Source organism: Plecotus auritus (assembly GCF_963455305.1).
Source record: "Plecotus auritus genome assembly, chromosome: 7".
Taxonomy (NCBI): Eukaryota; Metazoa; Chordata; class Mammalia; order Chiroptera; family Vespertilionidae; genus Plecotus; species Plecotus auritus.
Genome location: NC_137774.1, coordinates 6,941,388 through 6,957,725, shown reverse-complemented (window position 1 = coordinate 6,957,725; position 16,338 = coordinate 6,941,388). Strand labels below are relative to the sequence as shown.

Here is a 16,338-nt window from a genome sequence, read left to right as displayed (position 1 = left end):
GAACCTCTGCTCCATTTTCTAATCTGTGAAATGGGCCCAACAGGTTTGTTGTAAGGTGAACGAGGTAATGCAGGTAAAGTATTTAGCTCAACACCTGCGATGAAGCAAGCCTTTAGTGATGCAAGCAGCTGTTACTGCAACACCATGACTGGATAAGATTGGCTAGAAGAATGACATCCCCAAACACCTGTGGCCTAAAAGAGGCATTCTTCTCAACCTCATGACTAAGACTATGTCTGTGCCTTACCTGACACTCAAGGTGCTTTTCCCTCCCATTCTAGGCGAGATGGTTTAATTATACTCTCTGCAATCAAATGATGTTACTGAAGCCCATCAGTTCACTTTATATTTGGCAGGTATTCCTTGGGCAAACATAATACCAACAGTATTTTCTTAGTGGTTAACAGTGTCTCACTCCTACAACCGAAATTCTTTCTTTGCTCTGTATGTCTCCCACCAGCCCAGGCCAAGAAAATTAGAGCTACAGTTTACACATACTTTCAAAAAATCTACTTCATACCACAGATCATTACTTAACCTGGAAAACCTACAATTTAAATATTGGATTAACCCCGCTAATCATCTCCTTGAGAACTAGCTGCCCAAATGCCAAGTTGTACCAACAGAGGAGTAACGTTCATTGGAGAAATGCTAAGGAATTCCAAGCAATTCGCAGCAGGCAGTATGTGCAGTAGCCTAATACTTACTTTGGATTCAGACTGCCCGTGTTGAAATCCTGTCATTTCTGTTCCAGGATCTTCAGTATAGTACTGAACCTTTCTCTACTGGTTTCTGTCGACTTTTTTTATTTTGTAGGATTACTTTAACATACAATGTATAAATCCCTCAGTAATACAAGCATGTAAAGCCTAAATGTGATGATTATCAATGTTATTGGTATTATTATGTTTCATGTGTGCTATGTCTGATAGCAGCTACTGAATTCTCTGGTCTTTATCCTGTAGACTGATGGGTTTCTCCTTTTTATGGTCTGTGTTTTCCTCAGCAGGCTAAGAAGAATTTGGCAAAGTTCCAAGTGGGCAAACCCCAATCTATTAGAGGGTGGGGTGGGGTGTGTACAGCAGTGAGTTGAAGGTCTTACTTGACATGTCCATGACTAGGGGAAATATTAGCTATGGAGCTAACTAACTTCTTAAAAATCTGAGCTGGCACACAGGACACTAAATTGCAACAGCTGCCAGGAATGGTATTTGAACAAAGATCTTCTGATAAATGACTAGAATGTTCTTTGCCTTTCCATAAAGGGAGTCTTGTTAAGTGAAGCAAGTGTAATACCATTTGGCAAACTAGTGCTTTTCTGGACAACATGGCTGTGCTTTCTGGAGCTAGAACCACAGGCACTCAATTATTTAGAGGGACTCCCGGGCACGCAGCCCATCAGCTTGTGTACAGGGCTTAAGGAGTCAGGGAGGCGAGAGGGAGTTGCCTATCTGAGCTGCTAAGAAAGGAAATGTTCTACATCAGACATTACATTTTATTTTTAAAGTATGTTTTTATTGACTTTAGAGAGAGGAAAAAGAGAGAGAGAGAGAGAAATAGAAACATCAACGATGAGAGAGAATCATTGATCAGCTGCCTCCTGCACGCCCCACATTGGGTATTGAGCCCACAACCCAGGCATGTGCTTTCCCCAGGAGCTGATCCTCTCCTCCCCTGAGCCTTCACAGGTTCCACCTTGGGGTAATGATATTCCACGGCTTCTTTTAGGTTCTCTCAGAGATGCACAGACTATGCAACTTTTAATGGGTGTTGTGTCCAAGCAGGGATGCATGAAATTCTCAGCCTTGACTCTTGGACCACCCCAATCCTGGTTATGACGTGTCCCAAATCAGAGATCTGCTATGTATGAGAAAGTATGTGACATTGATTTTTTCCCCCAAAGGACACCAAAGGATTCTTCCAGCTGACCTCCATGACTGATTTTTAGTCATTCAGCTCAGCTCAACCGTCCTTTATCTGTGTGTTCTGCCAGGTCATAATTAAAAATGTTGACAGTGTTTCTAGTGAATTGAAATCACTGATGCTCCATTGCAGCTTATGCCTCACTTAATTACCAAGCTTTGTCAGCCAGTGTCGTCTTGCTAGTTGGAGGGATATTGAGTCATATTATACCTGACAGAGTCATATACACCTGTGGGCTTCTGCATGCCTGCTGACTCACAGCCAAGTCCTAGTCTGACACAGTGACTTGGTGATCTGACTAGATTTCTGCCCTTATAGCCTGGCCAGGCCCCTACTGGAGCTATTTTGGACCTTACTAATGATAGCTGATGGCTGGGACGTGAGAGGTCACACCTCTCTGACTTTGGCTCTAACCTACAGACAGGAATCCCATTTTTTATATCCCAGTAACCAGGTGTGACATTCTACTAGACCAACCTGTACCATGCCAGAGTTCTTCATGTTCTTTCTTTAGCCACATTCTATATTGGAGAGTCTGGCTGTCTTTGTGGGGTCATGCTTTAGAACCAGGTTAGTCTTCTTGAATCCTTACCCAACCCAGCTTTCTCCTCTATTCCAAGTCCCCAAAGTCTTAGAATCACTATCATCTAGTTATACTGAATTTTGAGATAAAGAATTCATTTTTCACCTAAGTCAAATATAGACACCATCAATTTTTAACTAAAGATAGTCATATAATTGGGATCGGATCTCCTCTCTTGTGGGCTGAGGGGCTTGGTCCAAGCACCTGTTCCAAGGACTAGAGCTAGGAATGGTGAACATTTGATTGGCTGATCATGGCTAAGAAATATGGAGCAAAGGACAAGTTAATTATGTGGAGGAACTGAAAGGCAGGTAAGTCTGAGTCCTGAGCAGCAAGAATGCGTGAAGTGCCAGAGTGGCACCCAAAACCAATGGTTGGCTAAAGCAAAGATTGAACTGCAACCTGAAGGTGAAAGGGGGATTTAGAATCATGAATTTCAAAGGCAGAGCTGAAAAGTCTCAGAAAACTACCCAGCACAGAGGGTGTCCGCCTTTTATGGAATGCTCATGGCTGAGCCCATCAGCTATAGGCAGAATTTAGGCACATTGACCAGCTTAAAGAATGCTGGGTTACTCTACTCTTCAAGTAGCATCCAATCATTCTAGAGCTTTTGGATTACTTGCCAAAACTGGCTTATTTCAGCTCAGCAAACTACTCCACTGACAAGGGGACTTGAGAGAGATCACTAAAAATGACACAGGCTAGATTGTTTGAGTAAAACAGTCTCATACTTGGTTAAGCTATGACCCTACAGCCTTCTGGTAACTTGGTAATAACATGCTTAGTAATTTTAGTTTTTTCTCTACTTAAGTCTAATGCATTTAGCCCATTTGAACCGGTTATTGTCTCTAGGAGTATTGATTCTCTGTCATCTTGAAAAATATGCCACCAACTAGCAAAGAAGCAAATGTAGGAGCCGTGAATCTCTAGAGAGACCATGCATCGACAATGGCCTTGCACTGCCCCCAAAGGGATTTCCGCAGGAGGAATGGAAGTAGCTACTGGTCTGTGTCTGGTTCAGTCGCTATTTGTTTTGACATCTTCTCCCTACACTGTAGCAATGATTTCTTCATAGTTGTGCTACCCATCATAATTTTACTAGTGAAGGCTACCTACTTACGGGGTCTCTAGGGCAAATAATCCTTTACTCTGTTCAAAGATCTTATTTTATTGACCACTGTAACCTCTTGGGGTATCTTGTAACGAACATGGAGCATCATAACCGGCTAGCGAGATGAGCAGGGTTTGTGGAAAGGCATGAGCCTGAAGAGACTGTAGTAAAATCAGTTTGCAAAATGCTTTGGATTCCATGTTTCAGGATTTGGGACCTTATTTGGAAAACAATTAAAAAGGAGAAGGGGTTTATGAGGAAGGAATCTCATAGATCATGACCTGCATTTAAAGAGACCACTCTAAAAGCAATGCAGTGAATAAATTTGCAAGTGAAAGAATGGCCATTAAGCCTCCATTTGGGAAGCCATTACAATAACCTCCAAATTGCAAACAGGCAAATATTCAAGTTTAAATTTAGAATATGTGCTATAGCAAAGAATTAAGAAATATTCTTTGTAATAATTAGCTGCATTTCACTGAAACATATCTGTGTTTCAGTGCTAGAGTCAGTGAGGTCAGGTTAATGAATCCATTATCTAATTATTCTACAGATCTTCCTTGCACAGGATCTTGCTAACATGAACGTTCAGAGGTTTGAACCTATGTAGAGCTGGGCTATAGCATCAAAGAGAATGCATGTTTGTGGGCGTGTATGTGTGGGTGTGTGTACATCTGTGAGTGTGTGTGTGTGTGTGTGTGTATTACTGGGTGAGAAAAGTCCACTTAAGATAGAAGGTATTGATGGTCAGTGTTAAGTTCTTACTTCCTCTTTTAATGTTGATTGACGATTACTGATACAACACTGAAGTGTTGTCTAAATGCGATCTGATTTTAACTCATTATTTCCCCTCGCAGCTTTAAATCTGATTATAGTCTGTTCTTAAAAATAAAAATGTTTAACGCATGAGGGATAATACATCCACTTCTTTGTACATTATTACCTATTGGGTGTGTAAAATGCAAAAGCAATTCATTACCTGTTATTACAGAGGAGGTCATTTCGCTATGGATCATATAAAACGAATTGAGTGGCCACAAAAACCTGAATATTAGTAATCAGAGGAATGACATCAGAGCTAACTTAGCTGAATATCTGGTGGAGGCTGGTGCGATCCTGCGAGGTGTTCTAGTCCAAGGCAATATCGATTCACTTCCACGGGTCCTCTCCGCGTGAGAGTTCCATGCTAATTTTCAGATACACGGATTCAGCACATTCGGGTCTGATCAGGAAGTTCCGCAGACAGCCAGCCCTGCTTGCTGATCACTTTGGGTTCAGCTGCAGTTCTTACTATTCCGGAGAATAGACAGACTCATGTTGTGTCATCCGCAGTCATCCTGCATTTAAAAATGTATCTGTGCATGTGCCAGAGACGCACTAATAGAGACTCTGACAAAAGCCAAAAATTCATCTGCCGTGCGGTGCCTGTCTGCATCTGAAGCAAGACTGGTGTGGAGTCCAGGCACGGCCAAAGGCAGGGCCCGTGTCTCTTTTCAAGGGGACCCAGGAGGGTCGTAGATGATGTTAACCTACAGAGGGAGAGAAACAAGTAAGCTGTTTTCTAGTAATGGCATCCTTGTGGCACTTACAGTTCAATACAGGAGATATATCTTTGCTCTTTTAAACATCTCACCTTGCATTTAGTCCAAATCATTGACATTAGAATGGGACATGGTGAACTTAGCTGGAAAGTCTGGAGAACCATTTGGCTCTCTCTCTACTTAGGATTTGCCACCGAAACCTCGACTTTCCTTACTGCTGCCTAAATTGCCCAGTCCGGGGCAAAAACACCATTCCCAAAATGTGAGTTTCCCCAGAAGGATGGGAACAGATCTGTTGGGTAAAGAAAGTGAAAGTCTCATTGCAGTTTTGGAAAAGAGATTTTGAAGTTGAAGTGATCACAGGGTACAACAGGATTACATTACATTAAATCTATGTACTTTTGAAATTGCTTAATACCTCCAGTGACATTCAGTGGACAGAAAAACTTATTTATTTTTTTATTTTTTATTTTTTTAAATATATTTTATTGATATTTTACAGAGAGGAAGGGAGAGGGATAGAGAGTTAGAAACATCGATGAGAGAGAAACATCGATCAGCCGCCTCCTGCACACCTCCTACTGGGGATGTGCCTGCAACCAAGGCACGTGCCCTTGACCTGGAATCGAACCTGGGACCCTTCAGTCCGCAGGCTGACGCTCTATCCACTGAGCCAAACCGGTTTCGGCAAACTTATTTATTTTTAAATCATAATTTCCCAGCTCAGTTCTCGCCCAGCAGTGTCTCCTGTGCGTCTGTAATTTCCTGGTTGTAAGGCTGCCTGTGACTGCCAATGTCTGTATTTCATGATCACGTGGCCACTGATGGTAGTTTGAAATTTTAACTAATTCCGTTCATTTTTACTGCCACTGTTGGATGTAAAAAAACAAAAAATAAAAAAATCCTAACATCCTGATAAAGATAACGGATGACTCACAAGACAAAGTTAGTATTAGGTCAACTGCAACAGCAGCTGAAGAATGTGACCAGTATTCCAAGGTGCCAAGAGGCCCGAGCCCTGAGGAAACCTCGGTCTCTGTTTCTTCTAGGAAGTTCATGTTCTCACCATTAACTGGGAAAGAGTTTACTGAGAAAAAGCAGGGAGGGGGAGATGGCTGTTTTAAGGCCCTTTGCTTTTTTTCCCTTCATAAACCTCAAGGAGTTGACTACTTTCAGATTTTTGTTTTCCTGAAAAAAATAGGGATTGCTTTTGTGAATCTTTTCTGAGTTCTGTAAAGGTGCAGTTACCATCCAGGTAACCAGGTTTAGCCTTGAGGTGAGTTTCTGACACAAGAAAAATTACAGTTCTAGAATGGTGTGAAACAACTCTCAACATGTTTTTGTTGTTGTTGTTGTTGTTGTTCTGTTTTTTAATTCTCACCCGAGGATATTATTTTTTCCCATTGATTTTTTTTTTTTTTTTTTTTTTTTTAGAGGGAGTGGGAGAGACAGAGAGAAATATAGATGTGAGAAAACACATTGATTGGTTGCCTCCTACACGGGCCCTAATCAGGACCTGGGGATCCAGCCTGCAACCAAAGTACCTGCCCTTGACCGGAATTGAACCTGGGACCCTTCAGTCAGCAGGTGGATGCTCAATCCATTGAGCTGAACCAGCCAGGGCACCAACATGTTTTGATAGATGACACTGAGGAGTTGGGAGCACTGTGAAGACACTTTGCTCGGAGCTTAAGGGGACAGTCTGACGCTGTCGCTGCTCTGAGAGAAGGTGGCCTCAGACAACCCACATGGCACTCATCTGTATGGGGTGACAGCTGGAGTAGAATAAGATCCTGCGTGAGGGCGATCCCCTGAACTAATAATGAAAAAGTCAGGGTGCTCTGTCCCCAGTCACGCCAAGCTGTGTGCGAGGAGGGAGAACTGCCCTCCCCATGGCTACCGTTCTTCAAGTTCCTGAAACCTCTTGCAATGGAAACTTGTAAGTTTTAATCATGTTAGAAATAACTCTGGAAATGGTCCCACTAACATGTTCTAAAAAATGTTGGCACAAGGCATTGTGTTGACCAGACCTCTTTTCAGTTGTTGTTGTTGTTGTTCTTATTGTTGTTGCTGTTGTTGTTGTTGTTGTTGTTGTTGTTCTTCTTCTTCTTCTTCTTCTTCTTTTTTTTTTTTTCCATTCCCAGCCAAGTTATCTTTTTTTTTTTTTTTTTTCAAATTTTTATTAAGGTATTATATGTGTACATATCTTACCATTGCCCCCCCACCCCACTCCCATACATGCCCTCACCCCCCAATGTTTTGCATCCGTTGGTTAGTCTTATATACATGCATATAAGTCCTTCAGTTGATCTCTTATTTCCCCCACCTCTCCCTAACCTTACCACTGTAATTTGACAGTCTGTTTGATGTTTTACTGCCTCTGTAACTATCTTTTTGTTCATCAGTTTATAATGTTTTTCATTATCCCCAAATGAGTGGGATCATGTGGTATTTTTCTTTCATTGACTGGCTTATTTCACTTAGCATAATGTTCTCTAATTTCATCCAAGTGCCTACAAATGGTAGTAATTCCTTCTTTTTTACGGCAGCATAGTATTCCATTGTGTAGATGTACCATAGTTTTCTGATCCAGTCATCTGCTGATGGGCACCTAGGCTGTTTCCAAATCTTAGCTATTGTAAATTGTGCTGCTATGAACATAGGGGTGCATATATCCTTTCTGATTGGTGTTTCTGGTTTCTTAGGATATATTCCTAGGAGTGGGATTACTGGGTCAAATGGGAGTTCCATTTTCAGTTTTTTGAGGAAACTCCATACTGTTCTCCACAGTGGCTGCACCAGTCTGCATTCCCACCAGCAGTGCACGAGGGTTCCTTTTTCTCCGCATCCTCGCCAACACTTGTCGTTTGTTGATTTGTTGATGATAGCCATTCTGACAGGTGTGAGATGGTATCGCATTGTTGTTTTGATTTGCATCTCTCGGATAATTAGTGACTTTGAGCATGTTTTCATGTGTCTCTTGGCCTTCCTTCTGTCTTCTTTCGAGAAGATTCTATTTAGGTCCGTTGCCCATTTTTTTATTGGATCCTTTATCTTCCTTTTATTAAGTTGTATAAGCTGCCTGTAGATGTTGGAAATTAAACCTTTATCAGTGATACCATTTGCAAATATGTTCTCCCATACAGTGGGGTTTCTTGTTGTTTTGTTGATGGTTTCTTTTGCTGTGCAAAAGCTTTTTATTTTGATGTAGTCCCATTTGTTTATTTTCTGTTTGGCTTCCATTGCCCTAGGGGCAGTATCACTGAAAAAGTTCTTTTGGCATATGTCTGAGATTTTGCTGCCTGTGGATTCCTCTAGTATTTTTATGGTCTCCCGTCTTATATTTAAGTCCTGTACCCATTTTGAGTTTATTTTTGTGTATGGTGTAAGTTGGTGATCTAGTTTCATTTTTTTGCATGTATCTGTCCAATTTTCCCAACACCATTTATTAAAGAGACTGTCTTGACTCCATTGTATGCTCATGCCTCCTTTGTCAAATATTAAATGCGCATATTGGTTTGGGTCGATATCTGGATTCTCTATTCTGTTCCATTGATCTATATGTCTGTTCTTGTGCCAGTACCAGGCTGTTTTGAGGACAGTGGCTTTGTAATACAGCTTGAAATCTGGTATTGAGATCCCTCCTACTTTATTCTTCTTTCTCAGGATTGCTGTGGCTATTCGGGGTCTTTTTTTATTCCAGATGAATTTTTGGAGAGTTCTTTCTAGGTCTGTGAAATACGCCGTTGGTATTTTAATGGGGAGTGCATTGAATCTATAGATTGCTTTGGGTAGTATGGACATTTTAATGATGTTGATTCTACCAATCCATGAACATGGTATGTTCTTCCATCTGTTTATATCTTCCTCTATCTCTTTTTTCAGGGTCCTGTAGTTTTCCGCATATAGGTCTTTTACCTCCTTGGTTAGGTTTATTCCTAAGTATCTTAATTTTTTTGGTGCGATGGAAAATGGGATTGCTTTTTTAGTCTCTCTTTCTGTAAGTTCATTGTTGGTGTATAGAAATGCCATAGATTTCTTGGCGTTAATTTTGTATCCTGCTACATTGCCGAATTCATTTATTAAGTCTGTTAGTTTTTTGATGGAGTCTTTCGGGTTTTTTATGTACAATATCATGTCATCTGCAAATAAGGACAGCTTTACTTCTTCTTTTCCAATTTGGATGCCTTTTATTTCTTCTTCTTGTCTAATTGCAGTGGCTAATACTTCCAGTACTATGTCAAACAGGAGTGGTGAGAGTGGGCATCCCTGTCTTGTTCCTGTTCTTAGGGGAAATGGTTTTAGTTTTTGCCCATTGAGTATGATGTTAGCTGTGGGTTTATCATATATAGCTTTTATTATGTTGAGGTATGATCCTTCTATTCCCACCTTGTTGAGAGTTTTTATCAAGAAAGGGTGTTGGATTTTGTCAAATGCTTTTTCTGCATCAATTGATATGACTATGTGATTTTTATCTCTCAATTTGTTTATGTGATGTATCACATTTATTGATTTGCGGATATTGAACCATCCTTGCATTCCTGGGATAAATCCTACTTGGTCATGGTGTATGATCTTTCTGATGTACTGCTGGATCCTATTTGCTAGAATTTTATTGAGGATTTTGGCATCTACATTCATGAGGGATATTGGCCTGTAATTCTCCTTCATTGTGTTGTCTTTATCTGGTTTTGGTATGAGGGTGATGCTGGCTTCATAGAAGGAGCTTGGAAGTGTTCCTTCCTCTTGAATTTTTTGGAATAGTCTGAGGAGGATAGGTTTTAGTTCTTCCTTGAATGTTTGGTAGAACTCTCCTGTGAAGCCGTCTGGCCCCGGGCTTTTGTTTGCCGGAAGCTCTTTGATGACTGCTTCAATTTCTTCCATAGTTACTGGCATGTTGAGCTGTTTAGATTCTTCCTGATTGAGTTTTGGAAGGTTATATTTTTCTAGGAATCTGTCCATTTCCTCCAGGTTGTCCAGTTTGTTGGAATAGAGTTGTTCGTAGTATTTTTTAACAATCCTTTGTATTTCGGCGGGATCTGTTGTTATTTCACCTCTTTCATTTCTGATCTTGTTTATTTGGGTCCTCTCTCTTTGCTTCTTGGTGAGCCTGGCTAGAGGTTCATCAATCTTGTTTATCCTTTCAAAGAACCAGCTCTTGGTTTTGTTGATCTTTTGTATTGTTTCTTTGATCTCTATGTCGTTTATCTGTGCTCTGATCTTTATTATTTCCTTCCTTCTGCTTACACTGGGCTTTTCTTGTTGCTCTTTTTCTAACTCTTTGAGTTGTTGGGTTAGGTAATTTATTACCCCTGTTTCTTGTTTTTTGCAGTAGGCTTGTAGAGCTATGAACTTCCCTCTCAAGATTGCTTTCGCTGTGTCCCATAGATTTTGGATTGTAGTGTTTTCATTGTCATTTGTTGTCATGATGTTTTTTATTTCTTCCTTGATCTCTCTGGTAACCCAGTCATGGTTTAATAGCATGCTGTTTAGTCTCCATGTGTTTGATTTCTTTGGGTTGTTTTTATTGTAGTTGATTTCCAGTTTTATGCCACTGTGGTCTGAGAAGATGCTTGATATGATTTCTATCTTCTTGAATTTGAAGAGACTTTGCCTATGTCCCAACATATGGTCTATCTTTGAAAATGACCCATGTGCACTTGAGAAGAATGTATATTCTGTGGCTTTGGGGTGAAATGTTCTGAAGATGTCAATTAATTCCATCTGGTCTAGTGAGTCATTTAGGATTGATGTTTCTTTGCTGATGTTTTGTTTAGAGGATTTGTCCAGTGGTGATAGTGGGGTATTAAAGTCTCCTACTATGATTGTATTGCTGTCAATGTCTCCCTTGATATCCTCCAGGAGTTTTTTTATGTATTTGGGTGCTCCTGTATTGGGTGCATATATGTTTACCAGAGTTATTTCTTCTTGTTGGATTGCTCCCTTTAGTATTATGAAATGGCCTTCCTTATCTCTTGTTATGTCCTTCAGTTTGAGATCTAATTTGTCAGAAATAAGTATTGCTACCCCAGCTTTTTTTTCAGTTCCATTTGCCTGGAAAACCTTTTTCCATCCCTTCACCCTCAGTCTGTGTGCGTCTTTTTTTCTGAGGTGGGTTTCTTGTAGACAGCAGATATATGGGTCGTGTTTTCTTATCCAATCCGTTACCCTATGTCTTTTGATTGGGGCATTTAATCCATTTACATTTAAAGTTATTATTGATAGGTACTTATTTGTCGCCATTCCTATTCTTTACCCCTGTGTTATTTCTTCGCTTCCTGTTTCTTTCTTTCTTTTTTTTTTTTACAGCAGACCCTTTAGCATTTCTTGCATTGCTGGTTTGGTGGTAATAAATTCCCTTAGTCCTTTTTTGTCTGTGAAGCTCCTGATTTCACCTTCAATTTTGATTGACAGCCTTGCTGGGTACAGTATTCTTGGATTCAGCCCCTTCCTTTGCATGACTTTGTATATTTCATTCCATTCCCTTCTGGCCTGATGAGTTTCTGTTGAGAAATCAGTTGCTAGTCTGATGGGGGTTCCTTTGTATGTAACTTTCTGTCTCTCTCTTGCTGCTTTTAAGATTCTTACTTTGTCGTTGGTGTTTGCCAATTTAATTATAATGTGCCTTGGCGTCGGTCTTTTGGGGTTCATTTTGCTTGGGACTCTGTGAGCTTCTTGGATTTGTGTGGGTTTTTTCTTCCCTATATCTGGGAAATTTTCTGTCATTATTTCTTCAAAGAGGTTTTCTATTCCTTGCTCAGCTTCCTTTCCTTCTGGAACCCCTATTATGCGGATGTTGTTTTGTTTCGTGTTGTCCCAAAGTTCCCTTAGACTCTCCTCCTGCCTTTTAATTTTTTTTTCTAGAAGTTGCTTTTCTTGGGTATTTTTTTCCATCTTGTCTTCTAGCTCACTGATACGGTCCTCTGCTTCTTCTAGTCTACTCTTGATGCTTTCTATTGAGTTCTTTACAGCAGCGATGTCATTTTTCATTTCCTCTTGGTTCTTGCTCATATTGTCGAATTTGTCTTCCATTCTTTTCAGCCACCTTATGACCATTTCTCTGAATTCTTTTTCTGGAAGGTTGCTTGCCTCCATTTCGTTTACTTCCTTTTCTGGTGATGCCTGTTTTTCTTTCATATGCGGGCTGCTTCTTTGTCTCCCCATGGTCTCTCTTCTCTGGGTGTCTGGTTATGTAGTTCTCTCTCTCCTTATCTCAGGCGAAATCTGACCTTTCCGTGGTGGAGTGTAGAGCTCCTCTGAACCCGTGTGCTTGCGCCAGTTGGGGAGCGTTGTTCTGGGGCTCGCAGCTGTTCCTGGGGTGCCGCAGTTGTGGATTCTCAGGCTTCAGATAAGCTCCACTTTCCGGATCAAGATGGCGCAGACTCCGCGTCCAAGCCCGCAGCTCCGGGAGGGGACCCAGCCGCAGTGGGTGCTGCCAGGTCAGGGGAACCCCGTTCAGCAGTCCCCCGCCTCCTTCTGGAATTCAGCTGTCTCCCAACCAGCCAACAAACACTCCTTGTGCGACCCTCAGCTGTTCTTTCTTTCTGCTCCGGGACAAGGCTCAGAACACGTCTGTCTATTCCGCCGCCATTATTCCCTCCCAGCCAAGTTCTTCTTCTTCTTCTTCTTCTTCTTCTTCTTCTTCTTCTTCTTCTTCTTCTTCTTCTTCTTCTTCTTCTTCTTTTCTTCTTCTCCTCCTCCTCCTCCTCCTTCTTCTGTTTATTTCCTTTTCTTGTTCCTTCATATGGATACTGTTCCTTTTGAGTTTCCAGTTGTTCTCTCAAACAACTTTTTTTTTTGCGCATAAACCAACAAAGGTGACAAGAACAACGAACAAAAACAAACGATGTACACAAAGGCCAGACTACTTTTCATGTACATCCCTAGTGACAATATCCCAGCCCTTCCTGCAACAGATTGTAGGCTCTGGCTGGTATTCACAGGTAAATTCTGGTGCACTGGGTTGGCAACACTAAGTCATCAAGTTGCTTCTTTCAGTAATCATAATGAAAGAACTTTGCAAAAAGGAGGTTTCTAATGGAGGAAGAAGGCAGAAGATGAATCTTCTGTCCATCTTAGGTAGCTAAGATGGCAATGATGTTTGCCCACTTTCACAGAAGAGAGATGCTGATATAATTGTTAGGGACTTTATTTTTTTTTCAAATTGAAATGCTTTTATTAGAACACTAATAATTGCAGATAAAAAAAAACACAAAAAAAGAGAAAAACACTCAAATGCTATTAGAAATTAGGCAAATTAGTTGGAGGAAAAAGGTTTCTGAAGTTTATACAAAATGTAAACATTTGCCCTGGGATTTCCCACAGTTGGCACAGTCCATAAGGATTTATTTGGAACAAAAATATGTCTATCGGGTTTCCAGTATAGCCTCTACAATGTCTGTGAACTTGCTACATTGAAAGTTAAAGTTCTGCCCTAACCGGTTTGGCTCAGTGAGGAGAGCGTCAGCCTGCAGACTGAAAGGTCCCAGGCATGTACAATTCTAGTCAAGGGCATGTACCTTGGTTGCAGGCTGGATTCCCAGTAGGGGACATGCAGGAGACAGCTGATTGATGTTTCTCATCGATGTTTCTAATTCTCTGTCCCTCTCCCTTTCTCTCTGTAAAATCAATAAAATATACTTTTTTAAAAAAAGAAAGTTAAAGTTCCTAGCACGCCCCAAATTTCCTATGCAAAAAAATTAAAATGGCTGCCAATCAAGGCAATTTGAACATCAACAGCTATATGTGGAGGCAGAGGCACTGAAGCAAATCACATTTCTAATTTGTTAGAGACTTGAAATGATGCATCAGGTTTAAATCTTGTAATTGACAAGTAGCTTATTATTTAGAGGACAAACAGTCAAAGAGAAGGCAAACAGGAATGGTGATCTTTAGTTTAGTTGGTTAATTCTATATTGAATTACCTATTCAATTGAATAGTAAACTTTTTAAAAAATCTCCTTGACTTACCTTTAAAATCAGCTGATCAAATTAAATATGCCACTCTGTAAAAAATTTTAAAATTGAAATCTGTACATTTTTGAGTAAAAGAAGTTGGTTAGCAAATATAACTTTGAGGCTGAAACTTGGGCATGTTCTTGGTTCATTTAAAAACACCTAAGTTCAGCCCTGCTGGCATGGCTCAGTGGCTGAGTGTTGACCTATGAACCAGGAAGTCACAGTTCCATTCCCGGTCAGGGCACATGCCCAGCGTGGAGTGTGCAGGAGGCAGCCGATCAAGGATTCTCTCTCATCATTAATGTTTCTGTCTCTCTCCCCCTCTCCCTTCCATTCTGAAACTAATAAAAATATTTTTAAAAATAACAATTAAAAATAAAACGACCTAAGTCCACTTGAAAATGTTATATCCTGAAGCATTCTGTATCTATGGATGCCACAATGAAAAGAATTACATTCTATATGGAATGCTAATATTCATTAGAATAACAGGAGGCTCTATAGCTCAGGGACTGGCAAACCACAGTTCACAGGCCAAATCTGGCCGCCACTTATTTTTTTGTAAATAAAGTTTTATTGGAATAAAGCTACAGTCATTTTGGTCCGAGATGGCCTGTGGCTGCTTTTGCACTACAATGCCAGAGTCCAGTGGTTGTGACAAAGACGGTACAGCCTGCCAAGCCTAAGCATTCGATGTCTAGCACTGTGCAGGGAAAGCTGGCCGACCTCTGGGCAGACTGCTTGAGCCTGGAGCACGATGTTTATTTACAATCGCCCTTTCCCTTGGGCATGAAGATGACAGTCAAACGCCCATGCCTGTGTTTGTAAGGGCAAAGCAGATGGTGCATTGCCGATCACGTGCCACTTAGAAGTGAGGTGGCGTCACCGATAAAATTTGTCCGTTGTCCCAGATTTTATTTCTTCCTCTGGACAATTTTTCACATATTCAAGCTGTTGCTAAAAAGGAACTCACAATTGAGAGACTATTTAGTTGCCTGTAGAGTAATCGACAATATTTTATGTTTTTTATCATTATTTTTAAGAACGTTATTGATTTCAGAGAGGAAGGGAGAGGGAGAGAAAGATAGAAAAGTCATGAGAGAGAATCATTCGTTGGCTGCCTCCTGCATGCCCCCCACTGGGAATCAAGTCTGAAACCTGGGCATGTGCCCTTGGCTGGAATCGGACCTTTCAGTCTGCAGGCCGATGCTCTACCCACTGAGCCAAACCGGCAGTCAGGGGTCCTCAGACTTTTTAAACAGGGGGCCAGTTCACTGTCCCTCAGACCGTTAGAGGGCTGGACTATAGTTTAAAAAAACAAACAAACTATGAACAAATTCCTATGCGCACTGCGGGCCCGGGACGAGTCGGCTGCTAAGCAGGACAGGCAGCGGCACCCGGCGGGCCGTATAAATGTCCTCAGTGGGCCTCATGTGGCCCGCGGGCCGTAGTTTGAGGACCCCTGTATGGTGCCCAGTTATACAGAGCTAGGATCCTCATGGATTTATGCTCTCAGTATGTTGTTCTTGTGTGTAATAAGCAAGTTGAGCATCCTGGGAAACTTCATATCACAGCAAATAATCAAATTCTGGTCCTAAAGTCAGGACCTCCATCCGCTGTTTTTCTTTAGATACAGCATGGTGCCACCAAGGCCAGCAAAACTGGATAACTGCTGATGCTATTTTAGACTTTTCGACCTAACCAGGGACTTGTCTTTCTCCAGTATTTTATCGTGGCCACTATTATTGAAACTTCCAAGCCTTATTATACACATACAATTAAGCAATTACTGATTTCAACTGCTCCACTCCAAGTCTGAGAATGGTTGTTTAAACAACAGAGTATGCAACTGTCATTAAAGCTAAACCACCGGTCAACACAGACATAGACGAGAGGTGATTTCAGGTGCCACGAGGGATGAGCACTCTACAGTGGTTGAACTTGGTTTCGTTTTTAGTGACTTATGAACACTTTCACATACATCATCTCATGGAGTCCTTACTTTGTAGCGGGGGCGGGGGGGTGGGTAGGGCAAAGACCACCATCTCTGGGGCAAGTTCACAGGAGACTCGCTTCAGATTTTAGAGTGAGATGATAAAGAATCAAAATCCCATGGAGAAAATTACCAGCTGATAGGTAGAATCCAAGAGATTTTGTGTTTAGACGTTCTGCAGAATCACGTCATTAAATGATTATGTGAAATTGCATGTAGTTAGGAAGTG

At 41.1% G+C, this 16,338-nt stretch overlaps 1 protein-coding gene across 4 annotated transcripts in view; it reads left to right on the top strand.

Moving 5' to 3' along the window:
• KCNJ2 (potassium inwardly rectifying channel subfamily J member 2) overlaps positions 1-16,338 on the top strand; it is a 336,141-nt gene that overhangs the window by 172,009 nt on the left and 147,794 nt on the right. The window contains exon 1 of one of the 4 annotated variants that reach the window (XR_013961203.1): positions 6,806-7,097. The exons of the other annotated variants lie outside the window; for them this stretch is intronic. The gene's annotated coding sequence lies outside the window, so the exon portion shown is untranslated. Of the gene's footprint in view, positions 1-6,805; positions 7,098-16,338 lie in introns of those variants that run through there. 4 annotated transcript variants of the gene reach the window in all.